This window comes from Lepidochelys kempii, chromosome 2, assembly GCF_965140265.1.
Source record: "Lepidochelys kempii isolate rLepKem1 chromosome 2, rLepKem1.hap2, whole genome shotgun sequence".
NCBI classification, from domain to species: domain Eukaryota; kingdom Metazoa; phylum Chordata; order Testudines; family Cheloniidae; genus Lepidochelys; species Lepidochelys kempii.
The window spans coordinates 179,652,276-179,667,896 of record NC_133257.1 but is presented as its reverse complement, the minus strand read 5'-3'; the positions used below and the strand labels follow the sequence as shown (position 1 = coordinate 179,667,896).

The 15,621-nt window shown below is 43.8% G+C and overlaps 1 protein-coding gene across 1 annotated transcript in view; it reads right to left on the bottom strand.

Moving 5' to 3' along the window:
- Positions 1-15,621, bottom strand: part of LOC140906149 (uncharacterized) — an 83,755-nt gene that overhangs the window by 56,977 nt on the left and 11,157 nt on the right. The gene's annotated exons all lie outside the window — the stretch shown is intronic.

Sequence of the window (15,621 nt, the reverse complement as noted above, 5' to 3'; positions counted from 1 at the left end):
TAAAATGATTCCATCTTATTTTTGTACTGTCTGGCTAGTCTAGATTTTTCTGAAACTATTTGGAACGGAACCAAACAATAACCCTGTAACTGGGCTTGTGTCAAAATGTATTTAAAATATTTTGAGTTTTGAAGCAAATAAAGACAGCTGAGATGGAAGAAATCCTAACCAAGAAAAATCCCTTCATTAAAGAACTTTCCCTCATTTTGGAGATTGTCACCAAATAAAGAGGATTGATTTTTCTATTCTTTAAAATTCAGATCCTCATGCTCCAGCACTAATTGGTTCAACATTTGGGGCTCAATCTTGCATTCCATATGCACTGAAAACAGCCAGGAATGCAGGATTGGGCTGAACAGTATGTTTACATTACAGTAGGTTTACCAAATGATTTACTCACTCAAGTCTCGTATGTATTTAAGAGACTTTTGCAGAGCTTCCTGCCCAGTGATGTTGTGATTTGCAAAAAATAATGATTATATCTGGCATTTCTCTTAGCTGTTAAGAGCCTGTTTTTTTTAAAAATTGGAGTCACATTTACATGCTGACTTTTGCAAGCACATGTCCAGATTGGGGATTATTGTATATGTACATGGAATGCAAGATGGAATGAGTGTCTATCCAAAATAAATTCTGAATTGTGTACATAAATAATCAGCAAGTGTGTGTGTGCAGAAATGGATATGTTGATACATGAGCAAAATCAGTTTTAAACGTGTGGCTTCACTTTAGTCCAGAACTAAAACCCATTCAGGTCTATGGGATTCTTTCTCTTGGCTTCAATGGGCTCAGGATAAGACAGATTTCTGGGAAGATCAGATCTTAATTTCTAATGGTTTCCAGCATGGAAGTACTTCTTACAAGATCTGAATTTCTCCATGATCTTAGGTGTGTTGTTGTTTTTTTTAGGAGAAACTTACTTATCCAATATTTGATATTTCTCTTTGAGAAGATATTTTATTACTAAAACATTTTATTGTATCCTTTAGTTTTAATACTTAATAAATCAAGTGAGCAATCTCAGGGTCTTCATGCTGTAATAAATAGCCTACACATATCATAGACTTGCTTCTCCATTCTTTACACAGTCAAAATATCTGGTAAATCTATGGGAGTCTTGCATATGCAAAGAGTACAGGAAACTTGTCAATTGTAAACTGTAATGCTGAGTAAATTGTAACTATGTTGTTAATACCACAGAATATTCACTTACAGCAACACACTGATCCTGATCTGATATGTTTAGAATTAATTATGATAACAAGAGCAGGGCAAAGAAGACTCAGGCCCTAAGTATATATTGTTAAACACTATTAGGAATACATGCAACCACTTGTTTGCCTCCAATGCCAAGGTACTTCACACAAGACAACAATCTCTCGGGCTGAATTATTTCACTTACACTGATATAGCTAAAAGAAAAGGAGTACTTGTGGCACCTTAGAGACTAACCAATTTATTTGAGCATAAGCTTTCGTGAGCTACAGCTCACTTCATCGGATGCATACTGTGGAAAGTATAGAAGATCTTTTTATACACACAAAGCATGAAAAAATGGGTGTTTACCACTACAAAAGGTTTTCTCTCTCCCCACCCCACTCTCCTGCTGTGGGGACAATGTATACTTTCAAATCAGCGGCACTGCTATGGGTACCCGCATGGCCCCACAGCATGCCAACATTTTTATGGCTGACTTAGAATAATGCTTCCTCAGCTCTTGTCTCCTAACGCCCCTACTCTACTTGCGCTATATTGATGACATCTTCATCATCTGGACCCATGGAAAAGAAGCTCTTGAGGGATTCCACCATGATTTCAACGATTTCCATCCCACCATCAACATCAGCCTGGTCCAGTCCACACAAGAAATCCACTTCCTGGACACTACAGTGCTAATAAATGATGGTCACATAAACATCACCCTATACCGGAAACCTACTGACTGCTACTCCTAACCTACATGCCTCCAGCTTTCACCCTGACCACACCACACGATCCATTGTCTACAGCCAAGCTCTGCGATACAACCGCATTTTCTCCAGCCCCTCAGACAGAGACAAACACCTACAAGATCTCTATCAAGCATTCTTACAACTACAATTCCCACCTGCAGAAGTGAAGAAACAGATTGATAGAGCCAGAAGAGTTCCCAGAAGTCACCTACTACAGGACAGGCCTAACAAAGAAAATAACAGAACGCCACTAGCCGTCACCTTCAGCCCCCAACTAAAACCCCTCCAACGCATTATTAAGGATCTACAACCTATCCTGAAGGATGACCCAACGCTCTCACAAATCTTGGGAGACAGGCCAGTCCTTTCCTACAGACAGCCCCCCAACCTGAAGCAAATACTCACCAGCAACCACATACCACACAACAGAACCACTAACCCAGGAACCTATCCTTGCAACAAAGCCCGTTGCCAAGTGTGCCCACATATCTATTCAGGGGACACCATAACAGGGCCTAATAACATCAGCCACACTATCAGAGGCTCGTTCACCTGCACATCCACCAATGTGATCTATGCCATCATGTGCCAGCAATGCCCCTCTGCCATGTACATTGGTCAAACTGGACAGTCACTACGTAAAAGAATAAATGGACACAAATAAGATGTCAAGAATTATAACATTCATAAACCAGTCGGAGAACACTTCAATCTCTCTGGTCACGCGATTACAGACATGAAAGTTGCGATATTACAACAAAAAAACTTCAAAACCAGACTCCAGCGAGAGACTATTGAATTGGAATTCATTTGCAAATTGGATACAATTAACTTAGGCTTGAATAGAGACTGGGAGTGGCTAAGTCATTATGCAAGGTAACCTATTTCCCCTTGTTTTTTCCTAACCCGCCCCCCCACCCAGATGTTCTTGTTAAACCCTGGATTTGTGCTGGAAATGGCCCACCTTGATTATCATACACATTGTAAGGAGAGTGGTCACTTTAGATAAGCTATTACCAACAGGAGATTGGGTTTGTGTGTTTGGGCGGGGGGGTGGGGAGAAAACCTGGATTTGTGCTGGAAATGGCCCAACTTGATTATCATACACATTGTAAGGAGAGTGATCACTTTAGATAAGCTATTACCAGCAGGAGAGTGGGGTGGGGGGAGAGAAAACCTTTTGTAGTGGTAAACACCTATTTTTTCATGCTTTGAGTGTATAAAAAGATCTTCTATACTTTCCACAGTATGCATCCGATGAAGTGAGCTGTAGCTCACGAAAGCTTATGCTCAAATAAATTGGTTAGTCGCTAAGGTGCCACAAGTAATCCTTTTCTTTTTGCGAATACAGAATAACACGGCTGTTACTCTGAAAACTGATATAGCTGAAAGAATTCAGCTATGAAGATACTGACTACTTCAGAGATTGCTTCTTTTGTTTTAACTGAGAAGTATGACATTGTTACTTATTTCACAGTTTAATTGTATGCATCTTTATGAATTTTAGTTAAAGAATTAGAGTAATATCAAAGCTAAGACAAATTTTTGCAACTGTGCCAAGGACCTGCATGCTTATGGTGGCACATCCTCTGAAAAATGTCATTAAACAGTTGATCTTTAGAAATATTCATTAACTTGAAAAAAATCTACTTTACGTCTATCAGTAAAAATTGCAGGTTTGCTCTGGGGTTGAAAAGTTGATGTATTTGGGATCAGATCCTATGAGGTGCTAACAACCCTAACTTGCACTGAAGTCTACAGGAATGGATGGTGTTCAGCACCTCACTGTAAGTGCTCTGTACTTCACAAGATCTAGCTTACAATTGTTGACCTTAATTGTGATAAAAAGCTTTTCTATGATCACAATAAGCCTCTTTATCTTTGCATTACCGTAATTACCACATAACTTACCTGTTACAATGAGCTTGGTACCGGAGCCAAATACTTTGATGAGAATACCACTGGTAGTACTAAGTATCACAGTGAGCAAATCCTTTGCAAAAATCTATACAGAGCGGGTATCTTTTTGTTGATGAACAAGTAGGTGTTGCTTTAAAATAAATCAGATTTGCTATATAAATTACTTTCAGAAATTACAATAAAATAGTAAATAAGGAGAGTACCCGTAAAGTAATGTGAAAACTGTGGGGGAGACTGACAAAGGCACAAAAGGCATTTTGATGTCTAACTATCATTGAATTTCAATGGGCATTGGGCACATAAATGCCATTGATAAAATGGCTTAGATTAAGGGTGTTGAATATTTTGTGGAAAGGAACAAATTACATTTTAGTTTGTGGTGCACTGGCTGAGTTTATAAAATTAAGCCTGTACACTACCATCATTCCACAATGCATCTCCCAATGATAACAATAGATTGAGGGTAGAATATAGCCTTTAAAATGGGTATATTCATGGGGAAATTTCTGGCTAATTCCTGCCATGTGGTGTAATCAGGAATATTACCAACAGAAACCTTTTTCTCTTCAACAATATTTGTACAACACAGGGATTAGGCACTCAGCAAGGATGATTTAGCAGGATCGAGAGAGAAGAATATGCTTAAAGACACAGAATACTCTCAACCTCCTTAAATCCAAACATGACTAAAACATTTGAACAATTGAAAATATCTTTTAAAATATCTGTCTCCCTCTATCACGTACCTGGTCTTTATGTAAAAAATAAGCAAAGCTCTTTATTCCCCATTACTGTATGGAATCAAGAAGATTTTACTGCATTTTGGCCATAAAGTTAAACACATACTCAAATTCTTTGCTGAATAGGAATAGAAACATGCTTAAGTGCCTTACTGAACTGGAGTCTTTATTAGGAAAGAAAACACAATTGCATAAAGGTATTGTTACTATAAATGTACTCCTTAATGCTATCTAAGGGCCACATTCTGCAAGTGCTGAATGTCCTCAACTCCCATTTGAATTAATGAACTTTGAAGTACCTCAAAGCCTCATAGGACTGGGTGCTAAATATACTATATTATATAAAGAACATAAATTCTACTTTTCACATTTACTGCTAACAATAGGCTTAGTTCTACTTCTGAACAGTTTTGCATAATCATCTCACAGTCTTACAATGCTAAACAAGATCTCCAAACATTTTACATTGTTCTCAGTGAAGTGTAACTGGTTCTTTCTGATTTAGAGAGACTAGTATGGGTGAAATCCTGACCCCAGTGAAGTCAATTGGAATTTTTGCCTTTGACTTCAGTATATTTATGAATAGCTTGATTTTGTCCTGGATAACAAGAATAGTAAATGCCCAGAGTAAATTTATGCTTTGAAAACATCTTGAGAAACTTACTTGAAACAAACAGTTTGGTGCCAGAGCCAAAGTTCTTTATTCCATACTCACATCACTGAAATTTTTTACAAAAACTAATGAATCACCAAGGTATGAATTTCACTGAATTCGGATTCTGACGTTCATATTTTAAATACAAAGTGCACAATCTTAACAAGACTTGCTATAGGCCAGGATGTTATGTGAGTATTAAACTGAGTTTTTGCACTTTGTGAATTCCTGTGCCTTTTTCTACCAAAAATGTTTTCTACTCCTTGACATACATCACTCCATGGCAAATTGATTGGGGTGAATTTGTGGTCACCATGCAATTCCATTAATTTCAGTGGATGAGCAGTATTTAGTCCTATGATCTCCAATGTGCCTGGGTAGGAAGGATAGTCTTATGGTTAAAGCAGCAGAATGGAACTGAGGAGATTTGTTCTTTGTTTCTGGCTCTCCCTGTGTGACCTGCGGAAAATCACTACCTCTGTGCTTCACTTTACTTTTTATACATAAGAGGGAAAATTACTTTCATAAAACCACTTACTGAGAGCCTGAACACTGTTTCATCTCAGACAATTTTCCTTCTTTAGTCATCAAACACTGATATTGTCCTAACAATAACAAACTTTTTAATAATCTCACAGCTGCTAAACTGAAACCTGTGCTGTGAATTATACACTTGCTGGCATTTGGACTCTTTCAATGGAGTTGCACGAGAGATGAACTTGCCCAATATTTTAAATTTAAAACTCTCCATTTCCCTCCTTCCCGATTCTTAACGGCTATTAAGTAACTATTCCAGACATTTACTCTTGTATTCAATTTACTCATTATGATCAAATACTCCCCTCAGTCAATCCATTGGTGTCCTTGGGAGTTCCACATTCTGATCAAGAGCAAGACATGGCTTATGTGCAAATTCCTTGTCTTATATTAATTTATTCGGTACAATTTTTTTTTGTCCTTTGATTCTATTTACCAAAAGAAAAACAATCAAGAATAAAAATTCTTACCAGAAACAACTAGTTTGGTTCCTGTGCCAAAGTACTTGATCCCACTTGAAGTATCACGTTGACTTTTTGTTTTACAAGAAGCTGTGGTTCTTTACTTATGCTGCTGTGTCCTTGGTCAAATAACCAGGCATCTGGGAAAATAATTCTAATGAAGTATTCCTGGTTTCTTGACTGCTTGGAGAGTTTTAATAATTTCACATTTTTGTGACATCATAAAGCTGATACATAAATTCTCTCCACAGTGATTCTATTTGCATGTTCTTGCAAATGAATCCTCATTCCTTAAATGAATCCTCATTCCTTAAAATGGAAACTAGATGACAGCTTCTGTTTGATAATGGTTTAAATAACCCTTGGATCAGGCGGTTCTCAAACGTTTTCATTGTGTGGTCCACAGATGAAAAGAGAGATTGTCTCTTGGACTACAACTCCTCTCCCTTTCCCAATAGCATTGACCACCTCCTACTTCTCCCATTGCAATCACATCACATCTCTGTAGCAACTGCTTACATGGAAAAATGATACCTGGAGAGAATTTCATTCTTAGGTGTATTACTGAAATTCGATAGATGGTAATGAGGAGGAACCAGCATTATGTGATCTGCCAGCCCTCTACAGACCAGCACAAAGCGTTCCATGAACTGCTGCTGGGAACCTATATCCTAGATATATATTTTGCTATCCAACTGTATGTTATTCTGAATTCTGTATTACCTATTTACTGGTATCTTTTTACATGGCTGCTGCGGAGGGAAAAAATATTTTCCTCTGCATACACAGACACTTTAAAACAGAACAGAGATCTGAGGAAACCCACCTGGAAGATGATTTAGCAAGTGTAAGGCAACGAACGAGAATATTTGTTGTCTCTCTCTCTCTCTTTCTGTGACTCACAGGCACCCTCCCCCATTCCCCTGAAGAATAATTCTGGGAAATCACTGACTGTGTATGAAAAATTGAAAAGGAACACATATAGAGAGGGCCCTCAAAAATGTACAGGTGGTTGTGTCAAAGGGGTTGTCTACCCAAGACTTTTTTGGGATCTCTCCCAGCATTGCAGTAGTGTGGCAGTTCAATGATGAGACAGAACACAGCTTTATGCAAGCAAGCAGGCTGGTCAGCTGAGATGGGCTGTTCTGCCCCCCCACCTTCCACCTTCTCCTTTTATTATATTTCTCCCCCCTAAGCATTACACACTGCTACCGCAAAAAGACACACAAAGGAATGTATGACGTTGATTAATATACTTATTTACCATCCTTTATCTACTACAGTCCTGGTTCTCAGGCCTTGAGCCCAGGCTAAGAAAGCTTCCCACAGTCGCTGTCCCAACAATCAAGTTCTCATGGTTCATATCTAGCCCTTGTCCTTGGATAGAGCAATGTGTGCATTGCTTCTACAAAACAGTCAGGGTGTGCCCTGCCTGCTTCCAGGTGGAATAGCTAAACATGAACCCTTCATCCCCCCGTTTTTTATTTAATGATATTCGGCCATCTCATGGTAGCCGTCAATTTGTTTTGTCATGCTATTTAACTCCCAGACAGACAAGGACATAACTTGGGGAGCTTTCCAGGGCGAAATTTCATAAAGTCTTAACAAGGAAGGAATACATTGTACACAGCAGCAGCAAAAAATAAGCCCAATGATTACAAACACAGCATAACCAAAAAGCTGTCGCAGCCATTCTAGAGAGGGCAGCCAACCTGTAAGCCAATTCCAAAAACCCTCAAACCCCAGATCTTGGCGTATGTGTGTTGTAAGACTGGCCAATTCAGCCAGTCTAGTTTCTATGGAGCGACTATTATCAGTTAAATTAAAGCAACACGTGCTGAAACGTGGAGCAGCCTAGATGGTGTTTCAGGAGCAGAAAATCAATGGCTGCTCTGTTATCCAAAATTGCATCCCTTAATTCGTGTTGTTCTGTGTTAAGTAAGGCAATAGCCTGGGATGTTGTATTAATTGCCTTTGCTGCAAAGCATGCCAGGTTATTTAAAGTTCTGGCTGAATACATAGCAAGCGTGGGGACCCCAACAATAGAGGCCGCTAAGGCAGTATACTCAGCACGACTAAAAAGCTCAACATCTGCAATACAATCATCTGAAAGGGGTACACTTCTTTTACTATGTTTTTGACCAGCAAAAGGCAATATAAGTGTCATTCTACTAAGACAGCAAAGGGTGCCATCACTTAAATTTGCAGGAATATAATTAAAGGTGCGTGAACCGCAAGTAAAAAACCATCCTGATGGTAGGATGATATGGCCATAATTGTATGAAACATTAACAGCATGGGAACAATTTAAAAGGGGTTGAGAAATTTTTCGACAGCCCAAGGGCACCTTTGTACTAGTGCAGTTAACTACACGCGCGCAGGTGACATTGTGAGCCCCGGCTGGGTACGGTGTGTGGAGGGATATAGCCGTGCGAGGCAGAGTATAGTTGGCCGGGCCCCAATTAGCCATGCTAGAGTACTGGGAAGAAAGATTCGCATAAGCAGAGAACAGTGTCTTATTCTCCATCTCCTCAGGGTGATGACATACTGGAATAAGGCATGTACCTAACAAATCTCCAGCTGCTACAGAATTAGATAGACAAAAGTGGGTAACATTTGCTATTGAAGCCAATCTTTCCCATATGTTATATGTCATTCGGGCTCGTAATGGGGGAAGCGCTTCCGAGCCAACCCCTACAGGAAATAGCGGGCACAAAAGGCACACAATCATCACAGAATTAGCAGTGATTTGGGCGAGAATCGCCACAAACAAAGTCTCAGGAGTCTCTGGCTGTTGATCTGCTGCCAGTCTTTGTTGGGCCGCGGCGACCAATGCTTTTACTGCTCCCCATGTCATGGGCCAGTTTGGGACACTACGCCTCCTCCGTTTCTGTCCCGTCGTTGTCGACTCGGGGGGCAACGCGGTCTCCTCCAAAGTCAGCTGAAACTCTGGTATGGGATTCGACAGCCCCTGGTGCCATGCCATGTTGTTTAAGTGCTGGTCGCACACACTGAGCTGGAACCCACAATGGTCCTTCAGGGAGAGACACAGCAGCATATCCCCGACCTCAAGTGATTAGAGGTACTGGGCCCAGCCACTGTGGATCGGGCAGCTGACGGTAAAAGACACGCGGTCTTTCCAGTACCTCAGATTTGTGAAAATGCCGATCCGCAGGGGTCTGCTGATCTGCATTCAGTGTTAAATTATTTAAAGTAAACAAGAGGATATGCATTTGTTGTTGAATGTCTCCTAAGGTTCGGAGACGCAGATCCCCTTGTTTTAATTGTTTATCTAGCAAGGTTTTGAGTGTGCGATTGGCACGTTCAACAATGGCTTGGCCCGTGGAATTATAAGGGATTCCGTGTTTAAGACGGACGTCCCAGCGGGCACAAAAGGTGGAGAGGGCTGCAGAGCAGTAGGCTGGGGCATTATCTGTTTTAATTTGGCAGGGGCGACCCATAACAGAAAAGCAAGCCAGCAAATGGTGAATAACTTTGTTAGTGGCTTCCCCACATTGTGGGGTTGCCCAAAGGAAGCCCAAATAAGTATCAACGGAAACATGTAAAAACGAATAGGGGCGGAATTGTGGCACATGAGTAACATCCATTTGCCACAGCTGATTTGCTGCGGTACCTCTGGGGTTAACGGCATAAGAAAAAGTAGGAGCAGCAGCAGCACAGTGGGGGCAGGAACGAACAATGGAACGTGCATGATCAGCAGGAATGTGAAACTGCAGGGCCAAAACAGAGGCAGACTGATGAAAAAAGGCATGGCTTTCAATGGGGTCAGAAAAAAGGGAATTTACCTGACCACGCAACGCGCGATCGGCGCATGCATTGCCCTCAGTGAGTGGCCCAGGCAGAGGGGTATGACTGCGAATATGAGCAACAAAGTAAGGGAAATGACGAGTGGCAATAAGATGCTGCAAAGACAAAAACAGGCGAAGGAGGTCTGCATCAACCTGAGGGGTAATGAGGGCAAGGGGTAAATGATCAATTACCTGATAAACATAATGGGTATCCACAATTAAATTAAAGGGACAATCAGCAAAAAGTTGAAAGGCCAAAATAACAGCAGCCAATTCTGAACGCTGTGCAGAATGCTGAGGCAGTGTAAAACGAGAATGCCAATGAGGGGGGTCACCCAACTGATAAGTGACTACACCTCGGTGGGGAGAGCCATCAGTAAAAAGAGTGACAGTGGAAACAATGGGTTGAGAGCGGCTAAGACGATGAACAACTAGGGGCACCTTTTGGGTAATGACCAACCGAGGATCTTTTGGAGGATTGTAAGAAATCTCTCCCACATAATCACAAAGAGCAACCTGCCAGGCCAAGGAGGTGTGGCACAAAGAGTCAAATTCAGTACGGGACAAGGGGAGCACAATGGCAACTAAATCAGTGCCAGTGAGTTGCACTGCACGGTGGCGGGCTTTACGAACAAGATCAGATAGGGCATCTAAATACGGATAAATATTTCGAGGAGAGGTGGATGAAAGGTATAGCCATTCTATAATAGAGACGGCTGTGTCTGTACGGGGTACAAACAGAGCCGCAGTTGGCGTATGAGGGGTGGCAAGAAGAACCAACCGTAAGGGACGGACCTCTGGGAGTCTGTCCACAAACTGCTGACTCAATGCTGCATTGATTTGTCGAATGCAGGCAGTATGCTTTTCAGTGATGGCAATAACTGCACCCGGTGCCCGGGCTCCACGCAGGAGCTCAAACAACGGCTGCAGCATTGAAGTGGGGAGACGAAAGTAGGGCCGAATCCAATTTAAATGACCCAAAATCTGTTGTAATTTAACAAGGGTTAGGGGTTGAGGTAGAATTAATTCTGGACGAACCGGAGCAGCATAGGTTTGTAAAACCTTATATCCGAGGTAGTGGTAGGGATAAGAGCGTTGGATTTTTTCTGGTGCCACTAACAGGCCATTTTGGCCAAGAATCTGAGATAAAGATTCAAGCTGTTGTGCCGTGACCCGGGGACCACTAAGCAAAATGTCATCCATGTAATGGTAGACCTTTAGCGAAGGGTACCGGCATGGAAAGGGGCAAGGGCCCGATCCACAAAAAGCTGACACAAGGTTGGACTATTTTGCATTCCCTGGGGCAAGACCTTCCACTGATACCTTTGAGAGGGTTGCTGATTATTATATTGTGGCACCGTAAATGCAAATTTTTCGCGATCTTGTAGGCAAAGGGGGATGGTGAAAAAACAATCTTTTAAATCTAACACACAAAGTTGATCGGTTTGAGGAATTAAATTGGGATTTGGTAAGTGAAATTGCAAGGGGCCCATAGGTTGGATGCATTTATTTATTTCCCTTAAATCATGTAACAGCCGCCAAGCACCCGATTTTTTCTTAATAACGAACACCGGGGTGTTCCAGGGACTAGTGGAGCTCTCCAATCGCTGTGCTTGCAAATGCTGCTGCACAAGTGAATGAAGTGCTTTTAGCTTTTCTAGAGGGAGGGGCCACTGGTCAATCCATATGGGCTCTAAGGATTGCCATACCAAGGGTAATGCGGAGGGCACGGTGGGTGAGGGAGGGTTTTGGGCCATCAGATGTTAATATCGAGGGTGGTGTCTAACTTTGTAAGTAAATCACGGCCCCAAATATTGAGGTGGACAGGGAGTACAAAAGGGCGGATAGTAGCAAGGACACGGCCTCCCGGTTTAGAGACTGTGACCCAAGACAAACTGTGGCGCCCGGGTTTGCTACCCCCAATCCCCCACAATTCTTTAGAAGGAACCGTAGGCCAACTAACCGGCCACTCCAGATCACGAATCACCGTAACGTCAGCTCCAGTGTCCACCAGCCCTGTAAAAGGAACATCATTTAAGAGAAGTGTTAACTGAGGTTTCGAGGGGCGGACTGACATTGTCAGAGCAACAAGTGGAGAAGACGCGCTGTGAGACGGCGAGTGAGACAACGTCGATCCAAAGCCGCCTCCGCCCCGAGTTCGATCCTCGGCAGCTGGCACCTGATAGGGGACTAAAATCAATTGTGCAATTGACCGTCCACGCGGGAGCGACTGTGGAAGATGAGTCCACACCTGAACCTTAATAATGCCAGTGTAATCAGCATCAATGACCCCTGGAATGACAAAAAAGCCCTGTTTCCCAGCATGTGAGCGAGGGAGAACAAGACCTACAAAGCCGGCAGGGAGAGGTCCCGTCACCTGTGTAGGTATGGCACAGACCTCCCCTGGCAGCCGAAAGTCAGTGTCCTCCTGCATGATCAAATCAAGCCCTGCACTTCCAGCAGTCACCGCCCTCATAGAGTCTACGGATTTTAAGGCAGAGGAGCGGTTGTCTGAGTGGGAAACACCCCCGTTTGGCCCTGGGTTCGGGGGGGACCCATCGCGCGGTTTCCCGACCCGCTACGACACTGATTAGCCCAGTGATAACCTTTCCCACACTTGGGGCACTTCTTTGAGGGTCGGGCTGGTGCCTTAGATGAGCGGCACTCCCGCTGAAAATGACCCTCCTTACCACAGCGGTAACAACGCTTCCCCTCCTTCCCGGTTTTTCTCAGGGCGGCAGCCAGAACTCCAGCCTTATGGGCTTGTGTGCCGATGTTCTGGCATGCCCGCAGCATGTCTGAGAGCTCTAAAATACCAGAGGCTTGCGCTGCCTGGAGAGCACGGCGGCAATCCTCGTTTGCATTTTCAACTGCCAATTTTAACAGGAGCTCGTGAGCTGCCTCAGTGTTATCCACCTGTCGGAGGATAGCCTCATGCAATCTGTTGGTAAAATCCAAAAAGGACTCTGAGGCACCCTGACGGATACTGACAAAGCTTTTGGTAGGCTTGCCTGAATCTGGGACCTTCTTGAAAGCATGCTGGGCACAGGTGGAAATAATGGGGAAGAAGGCCTGAGGGAGTTGAGACTGCATCTCAATAGTAGCAAACGGGCCCTCCCCTGCCAAATGCTCATAAATGATACCGTGCTCTCTATGTACCTGAGCCTGGCGTTCTGTCATCTGCCTATACTCACTAATCCAAATAACATACTGACTGGGTGATAACATCATGTGCAGCAGCGTTTTCCAATCCTCAGGGATTAGGGAGTACCCAGTACCTATCCCTTCAGTGAGACCACGCACAAAGGTGCTAGTCAGGCCAAACTCACGAATTGCTTTCTTTACCTCTCTAACCACCGAGTATGGCAAAGTGGTCCAGGTGCCCACGGGGTTGCCCTGGTCATCATTCTGCCAGGTCACCGGGCAAACTGAGACCAGATCAGCCAGCTCCTCCTCTGTAAGATCTGATCGAGCTTTCGCTGCGTGAACCATTTGTTGCACCAGCGAAAGCTTCTGAGCAGATACAGATGACCCTCCGGGGGCCCCCGGAGCATGGGGCCCCACGGACGGAGGGTGATCACACACCGGCTCCGGTGGGGAAGGCAAGGGAGGCGGTGGTAATGAAGACACTGGGGGCAAAGCAGGGAGAGGGGGGGCTGTGGGTACGGGAGAGGGTCTTTCCGAAGCGACACGCTGGGTTGCATCGGTAGAAGGGGGGAGAGCTGCAACGGGGATGGCTACAGGAGCCGACAGGCGTGGCGAGATCACCAGCCTCGTGAGAGAGGGCCTATCCGAGGTGACACGCAGTATTGTGTCGTGACAGAGGTGCCAGGCATGTAAAGCCTGCACGGGTGCCCAAGGCTCTTCGTGCAATGTCTGGCCCAATCGCTCCCAGTCCGCTAGCTTAAGGCTTCCGGCTTCAGGGTACCACGGGCACTGGGCACGCACCTCCTGTAGCAGGAGAGTAAGTGCTCGAGCAGGGCAGTCATGCTGAGCCTTACGCAGCAAATACTGCAGCTCATTGCGGTGTTGCACTTGCAAAGCAGAGAGGGAGCTTCCCGTACTTACCACAATGAAAAATACTCACCGGGATCCACGAAGCGGATGAGTGACGCGTCTGAAACCCTTGCCGGGCGAGGTGAGTGCTGAGGGCCCCACGTTTGGGCGCCAGTTGTGGCAGTTCAATGATGAGACAGAACACAGCTTTATGCAAGCAAGCAGGCTGGTCAGCTGAGATGGGCTGTTCTGCCCCCCGCCTTCCACCTTCTCCTTTTATTATATTTCTCCCCCCTAAGCATTACACACTGCTACCGCAAAAAGATACACAAAGGAATGTATGATGTTGATTAATATACTTATTTACCATCCTTTATCTACTACAATCCTGGTTCTCAGGCCTTGAGCCCAGGCTAAGAAAGCTTCCCACAGTCGCTGTCCCAACAATCAAGTTCTCATGGTTCATATCTAGCCCTTGTCCTTGGATAGAGCAATGTGTGCATTGCTTCTACAAAACAGTCAGGGTGTGCCCTGCCTGCTTCCAGGTGGAATAGCTAAACATGAACCCTTCACAGTAGTGCTGGTGAATCTTCACAGGTCAGCACTGGGAGAACTGGTGTAGTGAGAACGATGGTGTTCACTGCCATTTTGTCACCAGGTCTTCAGACGTGCTCTGAGCAGGGTTAAGTGACACCAGCATAAAAATGTCGGCACTAGCACTGCTGCTGTGCTGTCATTGGCCGGGTTGTACTGATATTAGCACAACAGCGGCAGGTTTCACAACATAAGTCCATTGTTGCCCCTCTACCAGGCAAATCTACCAACTCGCAATTGTACGTTCTAGTTGTTATAATATGATTGGTCTTGCCGATAGGGAGAAGCAAAACAGAGTTTAGCCATATTGTAGTCATCACACATAATAGCTTGCACTCTTGTAGCACTTTCCATCCAAGAATTTCAATGAACTGTGATGCATTAAGCTTCAATGCCTATGTGAGGTAGGTATTATTCACAGCAGGGGAAACTGAAACCCAGGGAGGTTAAGTGACTTGGTCACACAAGAAGTGTGAAAGAGCCAGGCATCAAATCCAGATCTCCTGAGGCCTTATCTTGTACGTTAACCATAAGACCATCCTTCTTCTCCCAAAATGCAGGCACACACCTTCCTAAGACTGAAAGAGCAACAGAGGTCAGGAAGAATGGATGATGCAGTCTCTCAAGAAGAATTTATTCTCTAGGAAGAAGTAAGTTCCCCAAATCCTATGAAGACTCTGTAGGCTAGGTTGCTGATCTCAATAAGTGACAAAAGAAAAGGTAAAGTCAGAGTGGACTGTGTTTCATGCAGCCTGGTCTCCCTTTTGAACTGAGATATAGAAATCTTTGGCAATGCCATCTAGCATTCTAGCTCCTGACATTTATCTGTGTGGAGCTAGAATGGGTGAGCTAGTTTATCATCAACAAAAAAAGAGCAAATAACAGGTAAAAAATTCAAAAGCACCTAAACAAATTAGGAATCCAATCCCATTAAATTTCATGATTGTTGGACTCCTG